Source organism: Ambystoma mexicanum, chromosome 6p (genome assembly GCF_040938575.1).
Source record: "Ambystoma mexicanum isolate Mex_15411 chromosome 6p, UKY_AmexF1_1, whole genome shotgun sequence".
Taxonomy (NCBI): Eukaryota; Metazoa; Chordata; class Amphibia; order Caudata; family Ambystomatidae; genus Ambystoma; species Ambystoma mexicanum.
The window spans coordinates 495,241,731-495,262,447 of record NC_090935.1 but is presented as its reverse complement, the minus strand read 5'-3'; positions in this window follow the sequence as shown (position 1 = coordinate 495,262,447).

The window sequence follows — 20,717 nt, the reverse complement described above, 5'->3', positions numbered from 1 at the left end:
GTCTGACTGCTAGTCAGGTACCCTAGCCAAAGAGGAGACCCAATGTAAGAAGGAAGAGCAAGAAGGCCACCTCTGTGAAGGGAGCTCCTTCTCTTCCTGCTGTTTCAACAGCACCCACTGGGATTCAGGCTCTGGACATGCTGGGTCGAGTGGTAACCCGAGACTCAACTCCTGAGGGAGAAGAGCCAGAAGACCCTCCTGTAGGAGAGGTCCTCAACCCAGAGGATCACCCTGACCTTCAATGCTTGCTGGCTGAATGGGGGCCCCCTAGGGGCAACTTCTGTGAGGGTCAGAGAAAGTGCCACTTCCTAAGAAAACAGGCCCAGGCACAAGGTGAAGTCCCTTGGTCGTTCAAGAATTATTGAGACTGTGAGCACCTTTGTAGTGAGCCCACTAAGCCTGAACCTGGTGTCCTCAAAAGGTGGGTGGTTCCCAAGGTTTACAGGCCCTTCCTGTTGCAGTTGGCACATGAGGTGCCCTTAGCTGGTCATCTTGGGACCAAGAAGACTAAGCAAAGGCTCTCTGCACATTTCTACTAGCACCGGATGGAAATAGAAGTGGAGTCCCACTGTCGGACCTGTACCACTTGTCAGTTGTCTGGCAAGACTGGAGGCAGTATCACTGACCCAATGCAGCCTTTGCCAGTGGTTGGCACACCATATGAGAGGGTTGGCATCGACATTGTCTGCCCCTTAGACCCTCACACATCAGGTGGACACCGGTTCATCCTGGTCCTGGTTGCTCATGCCACCAGGTACCCTGAGCCTATACCCCTTTTGACCATTACTGGCAAGGTCGTTGCCAGGGCTCTCCTGGGCATTTTTACCAGAGTTGGATTCCCTAAAGAGGTGGTCGCTAACGGAGGATCCAACTTCATGTCTAGTTACTTGCAAGTGTTGTGGAAGTAATGTGGGGTAACATATAAGTTGTTCCACCTCCCACCATCCCCAGACTAATGGTCTGGTTGAGAGATTCAATAGGACGCTCAATGAATGCTGGATGCTTTGGAAGAGCCTCTAAGGAGGAAATGGGATCTCCTGGTACCATGCCTGCTGTTCGCCTATAAACAAGTGCCTTAAGAGGGTGTTGGTTTCAGCACCTTTGAGCTTCTCTTTGGACATTCTGTGAGGGGGCCCCTTGCCTTCATCAGAGAAGGTTTGGAAGCCACCCCTCCAGGTCCTGCCAAGCAAGTGGGGGATTTTGTGGTAGGCCTCAGATAGAGGATGGCACAGATGATGGGCCAGGCGACAGCAAATCTTAAGGCGAGCCAACAATTAAACAAGTACTGGCACAACCGTATGGCCTCGCAAGTGGATTGGACTCCAGGACAGGAGATAGTTGTGATGGAGCCTACCAAGCCTACAGCTTTGGCAGATAAGTGGACTGGACCCTTCAGGATATTCTCCAAGATGGGCAAAGCCAACTATCTCGTTGACATGGGAGTAGTCCCTCTTGTATTCCAATTTAACAGGCTTAAGCTTTTCCACAGGCGAGATGATGTCTCATGTCTTATGCTAGCTTCAGAGCAAAAGGAGGATGAGTGTGAGCCCCTTCCCGATTTGCTGCATACCAACCCTCAGGATGGCTCAGTGGAGGGAGTACATCTCTCTCCAGATCTGACACCAGAGCAGCAGAGGGCTTGCAGGGCTTTGCTCCAACAGTATGCCCCTCTGTTCTTACTGACACCAGGCCTCACCCCTTGTTGCAGGCATGAAATTGACACTGGTGACAGTGTACCTGTCAAAAGCAGATGCTATCGAATGTCAGATGTCGTGAAGAACCACATCCAGGCCGAAGTCGCCAAGATGATGGATATGGGTGTAATTGAACCCTCAACCAGTCCCTGGTCCAGCCCAGTGGTCTTTGTCCCCAAGGCAAGTTCCCAGGCAGGTACCAAGGATTGGAGGTTCTGTGTGGACTACCGAGGAGTCAGGGCCATCACCAAACTGACGCGCACACGTTGCCCATTGCTAATGAGCTTGTGGAAACCATAGGCGCTTCCAAATTTGTAATCACCTTAGACCTTACCTCAGGCTATTGGCAAATAGCTCTGATGGACCAGGCCAAGGAAAAAAACTGTTCTCAACCCCTGAGGGGCTCTACCAATTTAGAGTCATGCCTTTTGGGTTGAAGAATGCACCTGCCACCTTCCAACGGTTGGTCAATCATGCGCTCAGTGGGCTGGAGGCCTTTTGTGTGGCCTATTTAGATGAGATTGCAGTCTACAGTTCCACCTGGGAAGAGCATTAGACTCATTTGGATCGGGTGTTGCAGGCCTTGCAAAGGGCTTACCTCACTATCAAGGCCACCAAGTGCCAGATAGCTCAGGGGAAAGTCACAAATCTTGGTCATGAGGTAGGAGGGAGTCAAATCCAACCTCTCCCCAGTAAGGTACAGGATGTACATGAATGGGAGACTCCCACTACTCAAACCCAGGTGAGAGCTTATTTGGGCCTCACTGGGTATTACTGAACCTTCATGGCGGACTATGGAACCATAGCTGCCCGACAGCTCTGACTTCGCCCAAACAACCGAGGAAGGTTAATTGGATGGAAGACATCCAAAGGCTTTATTGGCTTGAAGGAAAGTCTGTGTAGGGCACCTGGGTTGTGTGCTCCTGATTACAGAAAACTCTTTTTTTGTTCAAACTGATGCCTGTGACACCGGTATTGGGGCTGTCTTGTCCCAGTTAGATAACAAAGGGAGGGAACATCCTATCATATTCATCAGTAGGCAACTCAAAGGCAGCCGCCGGACTGACCAACCAGGACTCCCCCGGTAGAACCCGGGGGCCTAGAGCCTCTTTTTCTTTGGGGAAGGACACATACATTCAGTGGTAACATAATGAATTCAGTGGTAACATAATGATTCATCGAGGACAGTCAGTGCAAGCCTGGCTGTTTCACTGCCTGCCTGCATGATTCTGGCCGTTCCGCCTGTAGCTCGCGTCTGCACATAGTGGGGGCACTGCCAGGGCATCACTGCACGTGCCCTAGTGTGCACACATGCGCAGGTACAGCCCCGCCACCCATACCAACCTGCCAGTGCTCCAGCCATGACGATGTGAGAGCTGCCACCTGCATCAGTTTTCCACAAAATGGTATGTGTGCTGGCTGCGGACGGCTGCAATGTATTGTGCAAAGGATGAATCATTAAATGGATGTTAGAAAAAAAACATGGATTGAAAGTCCATGGGCGTCCATCAGTCTCTCTGGCTCTGCCAAGCCTTTGGTGCCAGTCCTCTAGGTATTCATGCATTCAGGCTATAGGCCAGTCCAAGACTGCTCCCAAATTCTAAAGCTAACAGTGAACTTGGTGCCAAGCTATGTTGGAGTGTCACCTTAAACAGTGCCTCTTCCTGCAGCTAGCAAGTTGTTTTGAAAGTTATTTCAGGGCAGTCTGGTGGGATCCTAACATCTGAAATCAGTTTCTCAAAATTCATTTGGGGTAGCAAGTCTTCTGACCGGTTTCGTTCATGCAATTATTCCGGTTTCATAATGCTTCTTCTATCTGTTACCACAGGGTGCGGTGCAATAATTATTTGACCCTGCTGTTAGCGGCCCGCCACAGGTCACCAGGGCGGGCCGCATCAGATGTCAGGATCACCTGACATGGAACATAGGGCAGAGTTTATGCAGCAGGCACACAGCAGGGAGCACCCTGCACGCTCTAGGTCACCGGAGAGGAACACCCGGGCTGGGGGTACCCAGCTCACCGTAGCACCCGCTCTGGGGGCACCCAGGCCGGGGTTGCACCCATCGCCGTGATCACACGGCACCATCGAGACAGTGGGACGGTGTTCCCCAGCAGGGGCACCGTCCAGATGCATGGCCACCCCAATAGGCCCTCTGCATGCGCATGGCACACACCAGAGTCAGTTCTACAAGCCAGAAACGGCTTGCCCCTTTTATTAGCTTGGTCACGTGGTTAACACCATGTGACCATTACACAAGTCCTGGGAGCTACCATGCTCCCAGGAGGGGTGACAAACAACACCTGCCTCATGTTTGAAGTGCTCATGAATACCCGAAAAGCATTGCGTTAAGCTCAACTTCCCGTGACACTGAACATAAAATGTACCTGCTGCAGGAGATCACGGGGTAAGGTTAATGCGTTTGACTGAAGCATAGGGACATCTGAACTGCATTGCTTCCGAGCAGAAAGTTTTATAAAATGGCATGGTATTATTATACGTCAGCCACAGCCAGGCTTGTAGTCTGGCACCTTTTCTGGACTGCACTTTTGCAGATGGGAAATGTTGACTTCTCAGAGTCACTGCTGCCTAGCATTCTGGGAAGAGCGTGGGGAATTGTGCGCTGATATAAAGGCCAACTGTGCAATATTTCCCTTGGGTTTTAAGTAGCGACGTGGAGGTTCTCGTGACCTGCTATAGAAATGCATTGAAACGTTTAGCCACCTTCCACTCTGGCCTTTTACTGTAGATGAAGGATGCAGCAGAAGAGTTATGTCGAAAAGTGGACCTCCCAACCATTTCTGTGGACTACTACCAGCACTAGGAACCTGGAGATGTCTTCTGTTTCACTTCTGGCCACGCAGTGATGTGAAGCCACGCCCCACCTGCTCTTGCTCAGGAGGGAAGATGGGTCTCGTCGGCCATGTTCCACTCCTGCAGTCAGTAGGCGTCAGATTCGGACAAAGGGTAGCCCGTCATGCCCTCCTGTACCGCCTGTATATGATGCAGCTCTACTGGACCTTCAGCAAGGGAAGCAACACCAGCTTGCCTGGCCACGAGCATCCTGGGCTGCAGGGGACACGATCCCTTGCTCAACCTGGTGGCCAAAAGTAAGCGCCTTCCTCTTTATTCAATAGAATTAGGCCCTGAAATAGAAAGACGCATTTTTGAGCTAGCAGAGAGATGGTGGGAACGTGCCTTCGTGGATTCCTCTTTCTTCTTTCTTGTTCTTTGTTTGTTTGTTTCTGTCTTTCTTCCACCCCTTAGCTGTCAATCCCAAATAATGTTTTTTTTAAGTCTGTGTCACTGTGCTATCGTCATATTCCCTCTGTCGCTTTTGACTGGCCTGGCTTATTGAAGTAGCTCGCAGCCTGGGGTTTAATTTTGGAATGTCTCTGATTTTGCGCAGACATGTGATTTGAGTTGAACAGGGCCATGCTTTGATGCAATTTGATTTGCAAAGTGGTAGGAAGGTGTATGTGTGTGGTGCAAAGTAGGAGAGGGCTTTCTGGTCTCTGTTTGACAGTCCACTTTTGCAGTCGCTCTAAAACTCGGATTCGCTACTCTGTGCTCCTCAATTTAGTTGCACTTGGTAAATAAGTGGATTTGGGTCTGTGGGTTGTTTGTGTGCTGGTCGCCTATGCAACGCTTTCACCAAGTCACACTTTCAAAAAACACCCATCCCGTCTGTATCTTAACGGTATGTGCACCTCGTGCCCTAATGTGGACGCATGACTTTTTCTCAATGTTTCCCTGTGTGGGTACTTCCCTGGAGGGTAGTCCTAGCAGCCCCAATGCTGGTGCGTGCCCGTCTCCCCCACCTGTTCCCTTCTGGATGCACGCCCATTCTTTCTACTGCCCCTTCTGCCTCCTCAATGAGCTCACATCAATTATATTGACCCCAGCCACTTGGTCTTCCTGCGGCTGCAGTGTTCCTGCCTCAGAACTGACCTGCTATCAAGACCAATCTCTTCACTTTCCCCATCACCCCGTGAGTACATGCACCTTCATCTTCTCGGTCCTGTACCCCTGTGTGCACCCTTTTCGTCTCCTAGGTGTCCTCTGTGGATACGTGTCTCCATTTCAAGTTATCACCCTGTGGGTACATGTCACTTCCTCAGCCTGTCACCCTGTGAGTAAATGGTTTACCATCTGGGTGTCTCACCACCACCCACACCTTCCATGTGGGCACATGTCTTCCTCTACCTGCTCCCTGCCCCCCTTCACTCATTGGGTACATGCTGTTTCTGCCCCACTCCCTGCCATCACAGCACTCCAACCGCACCTCCTCTGTTTGTCTTCCAGTGAATGTGATGAGAACTGTGTATAATATCTATGAATAACCCAGATTTGGCAATACTTGTATTTTCAGTCGTGCCCCTAAAGCACTATTGTTTTGCATTGCATTGTAATAGATCCTCTCCCTCGCCCTGTCAGTCAGACTCAGCGTTTGTGTTCCACGGGACAGGGGGCAGGGGGATGTCTGCTGCCTCCTGCCTCTGCTGATGAATGCTTGTGCTGGGCTTAGACTCATGAAATGCATATTGCACGTCAGACGTCTGTTAAGAGAAGTCGCTCACCAATACACATTGGTCCTCTTTGACATCTGCCCAAAGCAGACTTGTGCCATGTAGGTGGTAGCTGTTTTTTTTTTGTTATCTCGCTGGCTTCCTGGGTGGTTTCAGCGACTTTCCTGGCATATGTTTTGAGCCAACCTCTCCCACTTGGCACACAATTGCAGTTCTTTCACTATTTACGATTCTAAACACGTTTTGTATTTTGTTACCCTGCTTTGGTGATTTTTTTCATAACTAAAAGGGATTTTAAGCCACGGACCAAAATGTACCCATTATAGTGCTGTAATTTTCATTTAGTTATATGGTTAGCCGACGCAGGGGTGGACTGGCCTACAGGGCACTATGGAGATATTTCCCACTAGGCCTCTGTACCATGGGTCTCTTTTGAGTCTAATTTTGTCATAGGAGAAGGATTTGGGCTTGGTGAAAATTTGTTAAATGGGGCCACTTAGAAAATTATTTCCAGTGCCTCTTTTGGTTCCCAGTCCACCCCTGCTCAAAGGTAGAGACCTTAGGTGGGCTACTGTTGAAAAGGAATGTGTCAGTAAAATTTGGAGCGTAGGGTATTTTAGGCCCTACCTTACAGGGTCTACCTTCAAGGTCCAAACAGACGAGGGGGCGTGCCCTGGGCGCATGGTGTCAGGCTGCGTTCAAGCGGAGCTCCTGCCGAGATCCTTTCAAAGATCATACAAAACTCATAGAAACAAGAAGATTTAAGCAGCTACAATCATACCTACCGGCACCGCAACTATTTCCCTGCCTCCCGAGCGAAACGTGGGCAAAAATCGGAAGACAGCCGCGGGGGGAGACGACAGCGAAGTGAGACCCCTGCGAATCCAAGATGGCGGATGCAGTGCCCTGGAGGTGAGGAGGAAGAGGGACTGGGGGAAAGAGTAGACGAGAGATAACGAAACAAGGAAGCTACCGGTGTACCGAGGCCAGCGCTGCGGCTGCCACGTAAGCTGAGGTGGGCCAGACCCGGGCGACGGAGCAGCGGAGGTGAAGCGAGAAGGTGGATGCGCTGACTTGGAATCGCGCGTCAGTAACTGGAAGGCTGGTAGGCGAGGGCTGCGGCATAGTTTGACGGGCAGCCCCAGCGAGCTGAAAACACATTGAAGCAGGCAAGCAACAGCAGTTGCATACCAGCACAAGAAACGGACGACTGGCGGAAAGGAAGCTCAGAGAAAGAGACTACCAGGAGAACACAGAGAACATGGCAGGCAAGGCGGCCAAAGATCAGGCCTGGTAGCACACGCTTGACACGGCAGGGACCCGCAGGGGGCTTTCTCATGGGCGGAAGGCAAGCCGTTGCACCTAGCGGCGCAGAGACAAGAGACGTGAGGCTGTTGAGAAGGCACCCATAAACTGTGTTAATTTGAGCCAATGGAGACGAGGCCAGACCACAACATGGGGAAACCGGTAAAGCAGCCGCACAACAGCGTATGAAACGGGTGCCCGGCATGGAGGGAGCTTGAGAAAAGTGACTACCAGGGGAGCACGGACAAGAAAGCAAGCTAGGCGGCGGAAGATCCAGAGAGGGTGGGGAGATCCGCCGGGATAACGGCAGCATAGCAATATACCCAGACTACACGCCTGCAGTGCAAAGGGCAAGGAATTAATTTGTGCCGATAAAGTTCAAACTCAGGAAACTAATCATCAAGTACATGCTGATGTACCCGTCCAGGCTTAAAGTATTCTACAAGGGACGAGCAGTGTTCTTGGAAACACCGGCGGCGGCCACAATGTGGTTGGAACATAACAACTTGGATGACCGAAAGGAGGCAGTGACATGAGGAGTGGTCAGCTCAGGAAAGGATTGGGGTAAGGGAGGGACACACCAACAGAAGGGCCTGCGGGTGAGCGCCTTGGAACAATGGAGTACTTTGTTCTGTTATACGGCAGGAGTGAAGTAGGAACCTTGATCAGAGCGAACAGCAATACCCCACCAATTGTTAGGCTTTGGCCAGTTGCTGACGCACCACAGCCCATATGCTGAAGCCTGGATGGGCCAAGCAGATGCGGGGGCGCTCGAGCGCCGCGATCGTAGCGTGGCTGCTGAGCGAAATTTTTCAGTTTTGGTTTGGAGTTGGTAACGTTCAGAATCCTACACAAGATGAGGTATGTGCCAGGAAGTGCGCGTGTGTTGTTGTGTGCGACTGCAAAGGGGCGAGGGCTACCTGGGGTGCGAGACAATGGGGGAGGTCAAAGCAGGGTTTGAGACCGAAGGGGCTGGAGGGACTGGGGGTTGGACCTACACATTGGGTCCAATGGCCAACGAAATTAAAGTATTGACGTGGAATGTTCGTGGCCTGGTAAGATACATGCGCAGGAACCGGGTGAAACCCTTTCATAACAGGAAAAGGGTGGCCATTGCGCTGCTCCAGGAGACCCACCTGACGCAGCAAACAATGGGGGCGGTAACGGATCACTGGGATGGGCACTGCTATGCTATTGTGCGCCCTACTCAAGATATGCCTGGGGGGTACTCATCTGGATAAGTCCAGCAGTTCCCTTTAAACTACTGAATTCGGAGGAAGATCCAGAGGGCCGGTACCTGATAGTAAAGGGATGTGTGGAGCAGGTGGAAGTTTGCATCATAAATTCGTATTTCCCTAACCATGGGATCCCAAAACATCTAGACGCACTGGGGGCCAAACTAGCCCAACATCGGGAGAGTTTTTTCATATGGGGAGGAGACCTCAACTGTGTTAGGAATTGGGAGCTGGACAGGTCTAAACCTACAGCAACCAGAAACGATGCAGCGATGGGGGCACTAAACGCGCTGGTAGATGCACTGGACCTGGTGGATTTGTGGAGGGACCTCCATCCTACAGACAAGGGATACTCGTACTTCTCCTCGCCACATACCCTGCACAGAATAAACTACTTGTTCGTGGCCAAAAGCCACCAATCACAAACAGCCACCAATCACAAACAGCCTCCGCACAGTACTTGGGCAGGTCAATATCAGGCTACTCCCCGCTGCTGATGACCTGGACAACACGAGGCCTAGGCCACCCATACCATTGTGGCGCATGGCACCAGATGCCCTAACGGACCAGGCTTTCACGGAAGAGCTGCGAGAAAAACTGGCGGAATACATAGAGAAGAACGTAGGTAGCATTGAAAGATGGAGCACAGTCTAGGAGGCAATGAAAGTGGTGGTGAGGGTAGAGGCCATTGCAGGAGCGGGGGGCATACAGAAAATACTAAGAGCTACACTGGAAAAAATGGAGGATGGGATAAAGCACAAAGAGTCCAACGCACAGGGAACACGGGAGGAGGAGAAAGAGCTGACACAGTTGCGAGAGAACTGCCAAGAAGCATGGTGGAGGCTCTCCAAATTTGACTACTCAGTGAAAGCTGCCAAGGCACACACAGAAGGAGACAGGCCAGGCAGACTGCTGGCCTGGCTGTGTAGAAGGGAACAACCACAATGCCAAACCACGGAGGTCAAAGACACAACAGGCACAGGACACAAGAAGCAACAGGAGATCAATGATACATTCCAGGACTTTTACTCGCGTCTTTACAGCCACGACCACCAGGTGGCACAATCAGACATGCTAGACGAAATAGGCCTCCCCAAAATAAACCCGGCACAACAGGAAACCCTAGACTCGGAGATAACAGGGGAAGATATTACGGAAGCAATAAGGTCACTTGCCTCTAGTAAAACGCCAGGAAGCGATGGACTCCCCCCTGAGTTCTATAAAACGTATGAGGCAGTCCTGACACCGGTGCTGCTTGAGGTCTACCGGGAGGCATACGGTAACAGGGAGCTGCCAAGGTTCATGGGGGAAACATTGATTATACCAATACCTAAGCCGGGGAAACCAATGGATGAAAGTGATTCTTATCGCCCGCTGGCAATGCTGAATTATGATGTCAAGATCCTGACCACGATATTAGTTAAACGTCTGAACAGGATAATGGGGGGCCTAATACACAATGACCAAAATGGTTTCATACCAGGACACAGCACTGCATTGAACTTACGCAGACTGCAACACATCCTGGCGCAGACAGCGTGATCCCGAAAGGAATACGCTATACTTTCCCTAGACACCACAAAGGCGTTCGACTCAATATACTGGGAGTGGCTGGTGGCGACATTAGAGGAGTTTGGATTTGGGGAGGGATTCATCCGATGGGTGCGGATACTGTAAACGAACCCAAAGGCCAGGGTCAAAACTGGGAGGCTGGTGTCGGCAATCTGGGATATAAGGAGGGGGGCCAGACAAGACTGCCCGCTGTCCCCAATGCTATATGTGCTGGGCCTCAAGCCAATAGCAATATACCTCAGGAAACAATACATAGATGCCAGCATCTGGGTTGGAGGAGTGGGACATTTGCTATCACTCTATGCAGATGACGTGCTGCTACATGTAAGAGACTGGCATCTAAATGTCCCAGTGATCTTAGATTTACTTGATAACTATGCCAAAGTGTCAGGAATCAGTTTTAGCAGATCCAAATCCTGCATATTCCTGATAGCTGGGCTGAGGGGGTAGAGCATCAGTGAACTACCAGCGGTAGGACTCAGTTGTGAGGTGGACCTGTTCAAATACCTACTGGGTAAACATAAAACACACACCAGAACAGATGCATGAACACAACAGGACGAAGGTGGTGCAGGGCTTGACGAAGTCCATGAAATTCTGGTCTAAGCTGCCACTGTCGGTATTAGGCCGGGTAGCCATCACCAAAATGATCATCCTGCTGAGATTCCTGTACTTCGTCAACAACGTGCACTCTTACGTTAAGATGTCTTTTTTCCGATCATTAGAAGTGCTGATCCGAGAGTTTTTGTGGGGCACTGCCCGCCACAGACTCTCACTAACAACGCTATATTTACCATACGACAAAGGGGGGAGGTGAAATTGCCAAACCTGGAGAGGTACTACCTGGCAGCCCAACTCAGCCATGTGGTTAAATGGCTGGCGGACAAGTTCATCTCAGAAACTGGCTTCCTGCAACATTTGGTGGCCAACACACCCCAATGGTGTTAGCACTGGGAAGGAAAGTATGGTGGAGGGCACAAACCTTGCGGAAACTCGTAAACCGCTACTCACCGGAGGTGCCGATAGCGGCAGACACATGTAGAGATAGCACAGACATGGCGGTGGTGAGAAGATGGGAGGGAAAAGGAATATATATGTGGTGAGATGTATATGAAGAGGGGGTCTTCAGGGAGTTTGATTCAATACAAGAAAAAGAGGAGGTGCTGGGTGGGCAGTTTCTCTGGTACCAAAGAGTCCGAAAGGTGGCCAAGGAGAGGTGGGAGGGTTGGCCAGAAGAACCACAGGAGGAACCACTGCTGACCCTGATGTACAATCTGAACGATGGTTGGCGGCTGATTTCTATGATGTACAGCATGCTAATAGACACACCCAACCCCAAGAGCAAAACATTGAAGGAGCAATGGGAGACAGACCTGGGCACAGATATAACGGAGAGGGAATGGGAGAGAATACTGGGCTACCCCAAAGCAGTATCATGGAACCACCGCTTCAAATTAATAGAACTGAATGTGCTCTATCGCACATACATGACCCTGCACAGGATTGTCACGACCCTCGCCCAAAACCCCCTCTGGCAAACCCATTGGCCAGGTGGAGTCAGGACTCGGGCCTCTAGAGCCTGGCATCCTTTTTAAAACGCCCTCACGGGGCCAGTCCTGGCGCCTATGGTGCCAGGCTCATACACCATGAACAACAATGTGCTTGGGAACTACTTTATTGTATTGTCAGCCAACATGGAGGCATCCACATAGCTTGGTCCCTAAGAACCAAGCTATGCGGTCTAGTTGTTTTGGGTGTGGCAGGCCTGGAACTACTTTTCCCTGGTACTACTTTACCTGGGCTATATTCGTGTTACTTTGCAGCTTGCAACGTGACGCTCACTGTGTCCAGCTATTCCCTTGAACCTCGGAGAAGCAGAACCTGCAAGGAGACAAAAGGAACATCATTAACAGCAGCATCCTACCTGCAGTCTTCATCTTTAAACACTCGCAGCTACTGAGAACAGCTTCCTCGAATCTGCACGCCTCCCGGACAGGACGACCTGAAAGAGGAAGATCGAGGCAACATTAAAGAAAGCTGTAGAGACATTTACAAATTACGAACTGCTCAAAAGGCTTACCTGGCTGGTCGCCTCTCGGCTGGCACCACTCCGGACATTCCACTCACGCTGAAGAACACAGCGACCTACAAGGAAGGAAAACACAGGTTAGCAAAGGCAAGACTTCGCAGCGCTGCGCATAGCGCTTACTTACCGCATCATAGCGCTCTTAATGCGCCATCATTCACCAGCGGGTCTCAACCAAGCCAGTTCGCTGCGCTGAAGCTCTGCATACCTAAGGGAGAAAAAAGAGACATTTTAAACAAAGAAAGGCGTGCAGGATAGCAACAAAACTAAAGAACAGCAATAAGACCTACCTGAACAATATCTAACGGGCCGGTGTAAGTGAAGTAACTGGACCGCAATCGCCCATGAAAGACAACGCGCCCCTGCAAAGAAGGCAGGACGGAGAGCACACCTAATTCTACCACAAGGTGAGGAGAGGGTGCCAGAGGGACTGAAAGCATACCGGGGTGGAGGGAGGATACTTACCGCAGTCGGTCAGTCTTGAACACAGTCCTCCTGTATTTTCAGGCAGAACCTTCCCCGCAGACCACATCAGGGCAAAGCTGAGAAGCATACCAGCGAGTAACCCAGCTGGGTGGCGTCCCTGTGGATACCAGGTGAGCGTAACAAGGATAGCCACATTCAATAAGAATGCAAGTTCACAATGCCCATGGTGCGGAGGCAAGGGAGCTGATTTAATACACATGTTTTGGGGTTGAGGACGTGTGAGAGGATTTTGGGCACATGTAGAGCAAGCCTGCAGAGCGGCTGGAGTAGCTTGGTATGAGTGGTAACAGAAAGAATGCCTGCTGGGGGCCTACCCCAGAATCAGCAAATACAAGCATCTGGTAAGGTTTGTGGATATGGCATGCATATTGGCCAAGAGAACCATTACCATGTCCTGGAAAACTGCTGGGGGCCACAATACGGAAAATGGTTCAGGGAATTTGAGAGGTGGGCAGAAGCAGAAACCAAAATGTGGATGGAAGGGGTTAACAGGTCGGGGCCTGACGACAATGATAAGTGGGTTGCATGGAAGGCGCTGCTGTGGGACATGTTCTACCCGTCCGACGACAAACCCCCCTGAACGAGTCAATCAGGGTAAGAGACACTCGCTTCTTGTCTGGACAGTCACTTGACTGTACCCAACTGACAATCACCACCGTGAGACCTGGAGGCGGAAGAAAGAGTTGAGCCCCAGGCACTGTGGCCCTTGCCCAAACAGATATTGCAACACAACATATGGCACGTGGAGGAAGTTGTTTGTTTGTTGTTATTCGTTGTTATTAAAACATTGGTATAAATCCAGGACATGAACAGAAAGCACAATATTGAAACGCCTGGCTGTATTTATACAAATGCCAATAAAAATATTTTAAAATAAACAAGGTGCAAACAGACCATAAACCCCTAAAATGGCTTATGCAGATGAAGGGTGAAAACCCCAAACTGCTCAGGTGGTCCATTAGCCTGTATGGGCTAGACTTCACCATTCAGCATAGACCTGGGAAGAGTCATGATAATGTAGATGGCCTTTCCAGAAGGTATGTTGACCATCTGGATGAGGGTGTCAATCTCGTGGGAGATTAGACCACCCTAACCTCAGTCTGGGGGGGGGTGGGCGACTGTAATGTATTGCAGGGACAGGGCCTCCATGTTCTTATCCTGTACTCCCTTATCATGTGTGTTCTGTGTTGTTTCCTGCACAGGAGTCCATGTGGGACTCCTGGCAGTGCAGCCATTCCTCTTTTTGGTTGCAGTGAACAGGGACCCTTGGGCACCCATGGGTGGGGTACAACCCTGTACCCTTAGTATATGTTTTTGGGCACCTGTGTGTGGCCCACACAGCAGCTCCTTGCTGAATTTGACAGATGCTCTGAGTATTCTCTATTTTGGGATACCCAGGCCCCGCCAAAGGAATCCGTGGATTCCTGATAGAAGACAAGATGGCCCCTGTGGCCTCTTGGTTTATATTACCTGTTACCTTGTTTTCCCAAAGTCCTGGCAAGCCCTGACTCTGTCCTTCACTTGACTGGCTGTTGGGTGGAAGACCCATGTATGGCATTGTGGGAAAGTCCAGGCCAGACTGGCTGGAGCCTTCCCAGTGACTGTATGTTGTGGGTACACCCTTGGGGTGGGACCTGTGTGACCAATATGCATTCTATGTTATGGGTGTCTGATATCTGTGTGTGTAAGACACAAAGAATGCGAAAGCCCTGTCTAAAACTGACATGAATGCAGTGTGGTGTGCTGAAAGGCTGTGTGCTTTTCCCAATCCACATTCCTTGTTATGGGTGGAAGTGAATGGCCTGAATGCAGTGTGAGCCTGATTGGCTGCCTGCATGAATGCCCTTCTGTCCGACTGGATGACTGAGCTTGGCTCAGTAGTGTGAATGAGGGACAGATATGTATATCTGGGGACCTCTCACTTCCCAATTTGTTCAGAAGCTGAAGTTGAAACTTGAAGATGCTTATCCTTGAAGCCCAGCTGGAAGAAGAATTGCTGCTGCTTTCCTTCAACGAAATCTAAAAGCTGTTGACTCTGTAGAGGACTGATCCGAGAGAGGATCTGGTTAGGAGCTACAAGGGAACATCGTGCAGAAGCTAATCTTCATAAAGACACCCTGGAACCATTCCCGAAACGCTGTCGACATGAGACGGGGTCCGCTTAGAAATCTTGAAGTAAAGCACCAGGACATCGAAGTCCATTGCCGTCGACCAGGGTATGGAAGATTTCCTTAACCGCTGGAAGCCAGTCGAGTCATGTTGCCCAGAAGCAGGGACAACTTGACGCCGTGCTGCTCGATGACCGGAGCTGCAATGTTGTGCCTTTGCTTACAAACATTTAAATGAAGGGCTCCCTTGCCATCACCGTCAGCCGCTTTGTCCCGCCGGAGAAAGTCGAGGTCGTCGACGACCGCTGAGAATCTGCTGGTGGTTTTCCCGCCACCCGAATTCCAAAAAGACACCGACAAACGAAGATCCAAAGACCAGCCATGGTCCAGTCTCGATCGCCGATGCCGACATCGACGCCGACCCTCGACGCTCCACTACCGGGCCAACGTTCTTCATTGAGTCTTCTTTGCGGCACCAAACTCTTTTCTTCGAGGACTCTCGACACCAAGGGTTCACCTTCTTCGAGTCCTCTTGACACCCCGTGGCTCCTGTTTTAAAGGGAGTCCACCCTCGAGGGATCTGTCGACGAACCATCAAAGCAACTCTTAACTCAGGTACATTGGGGTAGTTGAACATTTTGACCAGGAAACAAGACTATTTGAACAGATATGGACTGGGCTTGTTAATACACTTTTGTGCAGGTTGCTCAGGGGGGGGGATCATCACACAGAATTGTGCCTTGGTAGAGGGAGATAACAACATTTTGCCATGGTTTAACCTAACTTGTCTTCATTCCTATGTCCTATGCTGATGCACATTACTGTTTGATTTGTATTAGAAACTGTCAGCAGTTGCAGCATTTTAAAGGAGTCAATAGTTAAGAGTGGTACCACATAGACATTGTATATATTTGCCATATTAGATTTGCCAGAGTATAAAGTGTGTTATTAACTGATGTATATATATCTTGAACCTTATTTATATAAAGAACTGTGTTAGCACATAACATAGTGTGTGGACATCCCTTTGTGGGGGGCTTGAGGACTACACTGTACTTAAGAACCAGCCCGCTCACCTTCTGAGAGCTTAAGCCTTGGTTACTCGCCCATTGCTACCACATAGAGAACCTTGGCTGGGGCGCTCTGTGCATCTACTCTGCCATATAGAGGGCAGGAGTACAGATAACCCCCCTCCAGTCTTTACAGTGTCTCACCTGCTAGTCCCCAGGATCTGTATCCAATAGTGATGACCGTGTCCTGGCCCCCTGGATGACAGATCCCCGGGACTAGTGGGTGAGACACCTTCAGGTTTTTCACAGGGCCCACCTGCTGTCCAACTTGGTAGGCACTGTTTGGGGGAAGGGGTCGGCACTTTATGGTATGTGGCCAAGTGACGAGGCCAGAAAACATTTTACGTTCTTTATTTCTTTCATTTACATCATCATTTAGATACTGAAAAGAGCATTTGCTTTGTGCGTGCATGCCTGCACGCACATTTGACAAAAAAAAACACGCAATAGCAATGTCAACTGTTTGGGCTTTTGTATAGGCATGGGAAAAGCTCTTGCCAGGCACTGCGTAGTGTTATTAACTGACCATTGATGGTAGCAGGTGCAAAGTGGTGCGAGTACCTGGACCCCTAATAGCAGCGCCCGGCAAATGCCTAATACTTATAGACAAGCCAAAAATGTTGGCATAGCCAATGCTGGTTTTTAACAGGATTTACGTGAAGGACACGTATAGTGCTTATAAATCGAGTGGCTGAAGACAGACCTGGTTGACATTTTTATTACACCAGTAGCATGTTTACAACTCAAATTAAGTCATTAACCTTTAGAAGACTGCTTTGAAAAAACACTGCCAGACAGTTTGAGAGCAAAGTTTGATGGTAAGGCTTCATTAACAAGAGCTGAAAGAGGTCCCATGAGGAGGTGTCTTGGGTGGGGAGGGAATGGCCATAGGGATAAGCATAGCCATGGGCAGTCAGTGGGTGGACAAATAGCCAAACAACACCTTCACGCTTTGTGTCACTTCTCCGATGTCATTTCTCCCTATCTGTACTCAAATGTGATCATTTTGGTTTATAAGTTCATCCGTTTTCACCCTGGAAAACCTAAGTGAGCACCCAGGTGATGTTTTGCATGGGCCAACAGTCGGGGTGTCTCGAACCTCAACCAGTGGCGTCATGGAACAGTCTAGGAGTAACAATCGGAAGCAACCTACAAGCACCTGTCTTTTACCAACAACCTTTGACTTTGAAACCATCTAATCCGGAGACAGCCAATTGACTGGCCAAAGGATTGCGCTTTAACGCTAGAAAACAGGGCTTCAGCCTGCTCTCCAGGAATATCGTAGGGGTGAACAGGTTCTTGGAGGATCCCACATGGAAAGATGTTATATATGGCTATAATGTAATTGTTTTGCAGGAGACCTGGGCCCTGGATTCGGTTATGCTATGCAGAGGCCAGTCTTACTGAGTACCAGCTATTAAGGCCCTGAAGGGCAGGCCACGAGGTGGACTGCTGGTTTGGATTGAGCAACTTATGGGTTGGAAGGTGAAACTAGTCGAAACCAAGTGCTCAGATGTACTCGTGCTTAATATCAAACTTAATGAGGCAGAGTACTTGTGCATAATCAATGTCTATAACAGACCTCCTGGTCTAAATGGTAGGGCCGGTATGGAAAATCTTAAATTATTGCTAGCAGCTAACAACATTGCGAGGACACAAAGCCCCGTTACACTGGTGTTGGGAGATTTCAATTTGCAATTGGAACCAAACGAGCTCCATGAAGGGCAGGGGATGAACAAGATCAAGCTTGGGATATACCAGATTTGGTGGCCTTTTGCCCCCTAACCAGTATCCCTTAGCAGCCCAAACATCAACCATTATGTATAACCTCAAATTAAGAGCTTGCAATGGCAGATTTGACGGCCATCAACCTGCAAAAAAGACCTTTATTGGGCACAAGGGCAGTACCTTAATCAATTACATTTTAATTTCTGTATTTGATTGGACAAGGGTTAGCGATTTTAGAGTCATCAATAGGACTGAGAACGATCATCGTCTGTTAGCTATCCACCTGAGGTGGGAATTACCTGGGACGGGAAAAGAGGGTTCCATTCAGGGCTCACAGGCCTCAAGGACCTTGGGTATTCCCCGTAGATCACTGAAATGGGCTGGCACCATAACCCTAGAAAAGAAGCAGAGAATATACACCTCTATTTGACCTAATATTGAAGCGATCTACAATCCTGAAAACAAGGCTATTCTTATTTTGGCCGAGTTTGAAAAACTCTAAGATAATGTTTTCCGTATGTATCAGTGCCTGTGGTTAAGCACAAACGCAAATCTATAGCGAAGACACCCCGGTCAGACGGTCCTTGCAGATCGGCAAAAAAGCGATATCGAGAGATGTATCAGGGATTCAAAGGGGGTTGATAAGTCAAAGCTCCACTTGCTGAGAGCGCAATACATAAATGTAATAACCATAAAAAAGAGTGACCATCTAAAAGGGAGATGGGAGAGTCTAAATAGAGCCCATTACTCTAGGGATAATGCCCTCTTTTTTGGAAACTGGTATAATATATGACCCAAAAGAGGTTTCCCAATCAATTTGCAGCATCAACTGGGACAGATGGAAGGAACATTTCTTTAATCTGTATGTGGCATTTGTACCTTCAGACTGTTCCTTAGCTACTTGCTGCTTATAAAGAGAGCAAAGGCGTCAGGTCCAGATTTAATCCCAACTGATCTCTACAATGACGAGAGATCGAACTGGCCTCCCACATTGTGACAGGTTTTTAACGCAGTATTATCATCAGCTAGGATACCCGATTCGTGGCATAAGGCGGTTATTATCCCACTATACAAGAAGGGCGGATGGGGTAAGCCGGCCATTTATCAACCAATTTCTTTCTTAGACGGGGCTGGTAAATTATTTGGGAAAATAATTTTTAAATATCTCCAACAATTGACAACAATGGGCTAATCAACATGCATTAAGGCACGGTTCCAGAAGGGCCATGGAACGATTGATCAGTGCTTTATGTTTGTTCTCATTATTCAGAAATATTCTGTTTTATTAAAAATGTGACTATATGTACTGTTAGTGGATTTGAGGACTGCGTTTGACTCGGTGTCCAATGAGAAGCTGTGGCAGGTGCTGGCAGAACACAAGGTCCCAGAGTGCCTGATTATCATCATTTCATCACTTTAATCGAACACTGTGTCCTGTGTTCGTTATAACATGAGTCACAATCAGACACGTTCTTTGAGGTGGCTTTAGGGGTTAGGCAGTGCTCTACCCAGGCCCTCCTTCTATTTAGCCATTATATACAGGCGATTATTGATGAGTTATTAAACGGGGGCCAGGACAGCCCAAAGATTTCCACCACCAAGTTCCCGGTACTATTTTACACGGACAGCGCTGTTCTAATAGGACCACACCACAGGGACTGAAGCAATCCCTTTCAATTTTATTAACAAAATCTAGGGAGCTTGGTCTCTGTGTAAATGTGGCAAAAACCAAGACAATGATTATCAAGCCTAATACTGCGAAGAACAATTCGATTAAAATAACTATTGATGATATTCCAATAGAACAGGTGAATAGCTTCCTTTATTTAGGTGTGAGATTTCAGGCACGCCCAGGTTGGGCTTCTCCGATAAGTAGGGCTGTTGCTACACTAAAAAAATGTAGTGGCGCCATTCTATCTTTTTTTAATTCGTCATGGGAATGGTGCTATCTCGGCAGCATCAGAACTATACCAGAAGCAGGAAGTTTCATCCACACTATATGGTGCTGAGCTATGTGGGTATTAGGTTGCTGGGATGATACTTAGAGGGGAAATAGCTTCTTGAAGAATTATCTTTACCCCCTAGTGCACCAAGCGCTTTAGTCCATCTGGAATACGGTACAATTCCCTTAAATTCGGACCTTATATTTTGCGCTGTCTCCCTATGAATCTGAGTGTGGACTCAACCAGCTTTGGAACCGTGTAGGGAGGTGCTGTCATATGTTATGTCTCTTAATGGAGCTAATGATTTCAAATGGCTCTCCCATATTAAAGATTTATTATACTGGCAAAATGTGGCTGAGTTTTGGAATAATCCCGGGAGCATTTGTTCTTCAAGTTGGAGTCGAATCCAACCCCTCATAAAACAGAGAACATGGAATCTTCTCCTCTGCGAAAAATTTAAGTTAAACTTGGGCCCGGATTATTTAAACAACAGGCACATAGACGGCTTTAAAGCCTACTTAGATTTGATCACGCCGGCTTATGCAAGATCATTATACATGAGGTTCAGATTGGGGATCTTGCCAATTGCTGCCTTCACTTCTAAATGGAAAGGCTCTGGTTCTGCTGGTTGTCCTTTATGCAGAGCTGTCAAAGAGACACCTGCTCATGTATTCCCTTTTTGCAAATCCACTCTGTGGTTAAGACGGCTGTACTTGAGACCTATATTGGTGGAGGCAGGTATTAAATCATGCAGTCATGCTTTGGATTTTTTAGCCCAATGCCCTTCTCCCCTCATAGCGTGCTCAGGGGCTTGTTATCCGTACAGAGCATGGCTACTGAGGAGAAAGGTAGTATCCTAATTTGGGTCACCAAACTGCAAGGTCTTTCTCTCCTGTTTTTTATCTTCAGATCAATGATATTGCGTTAATTTTTCTTCTTACTCTTTTAAATGGTCTTGTGAT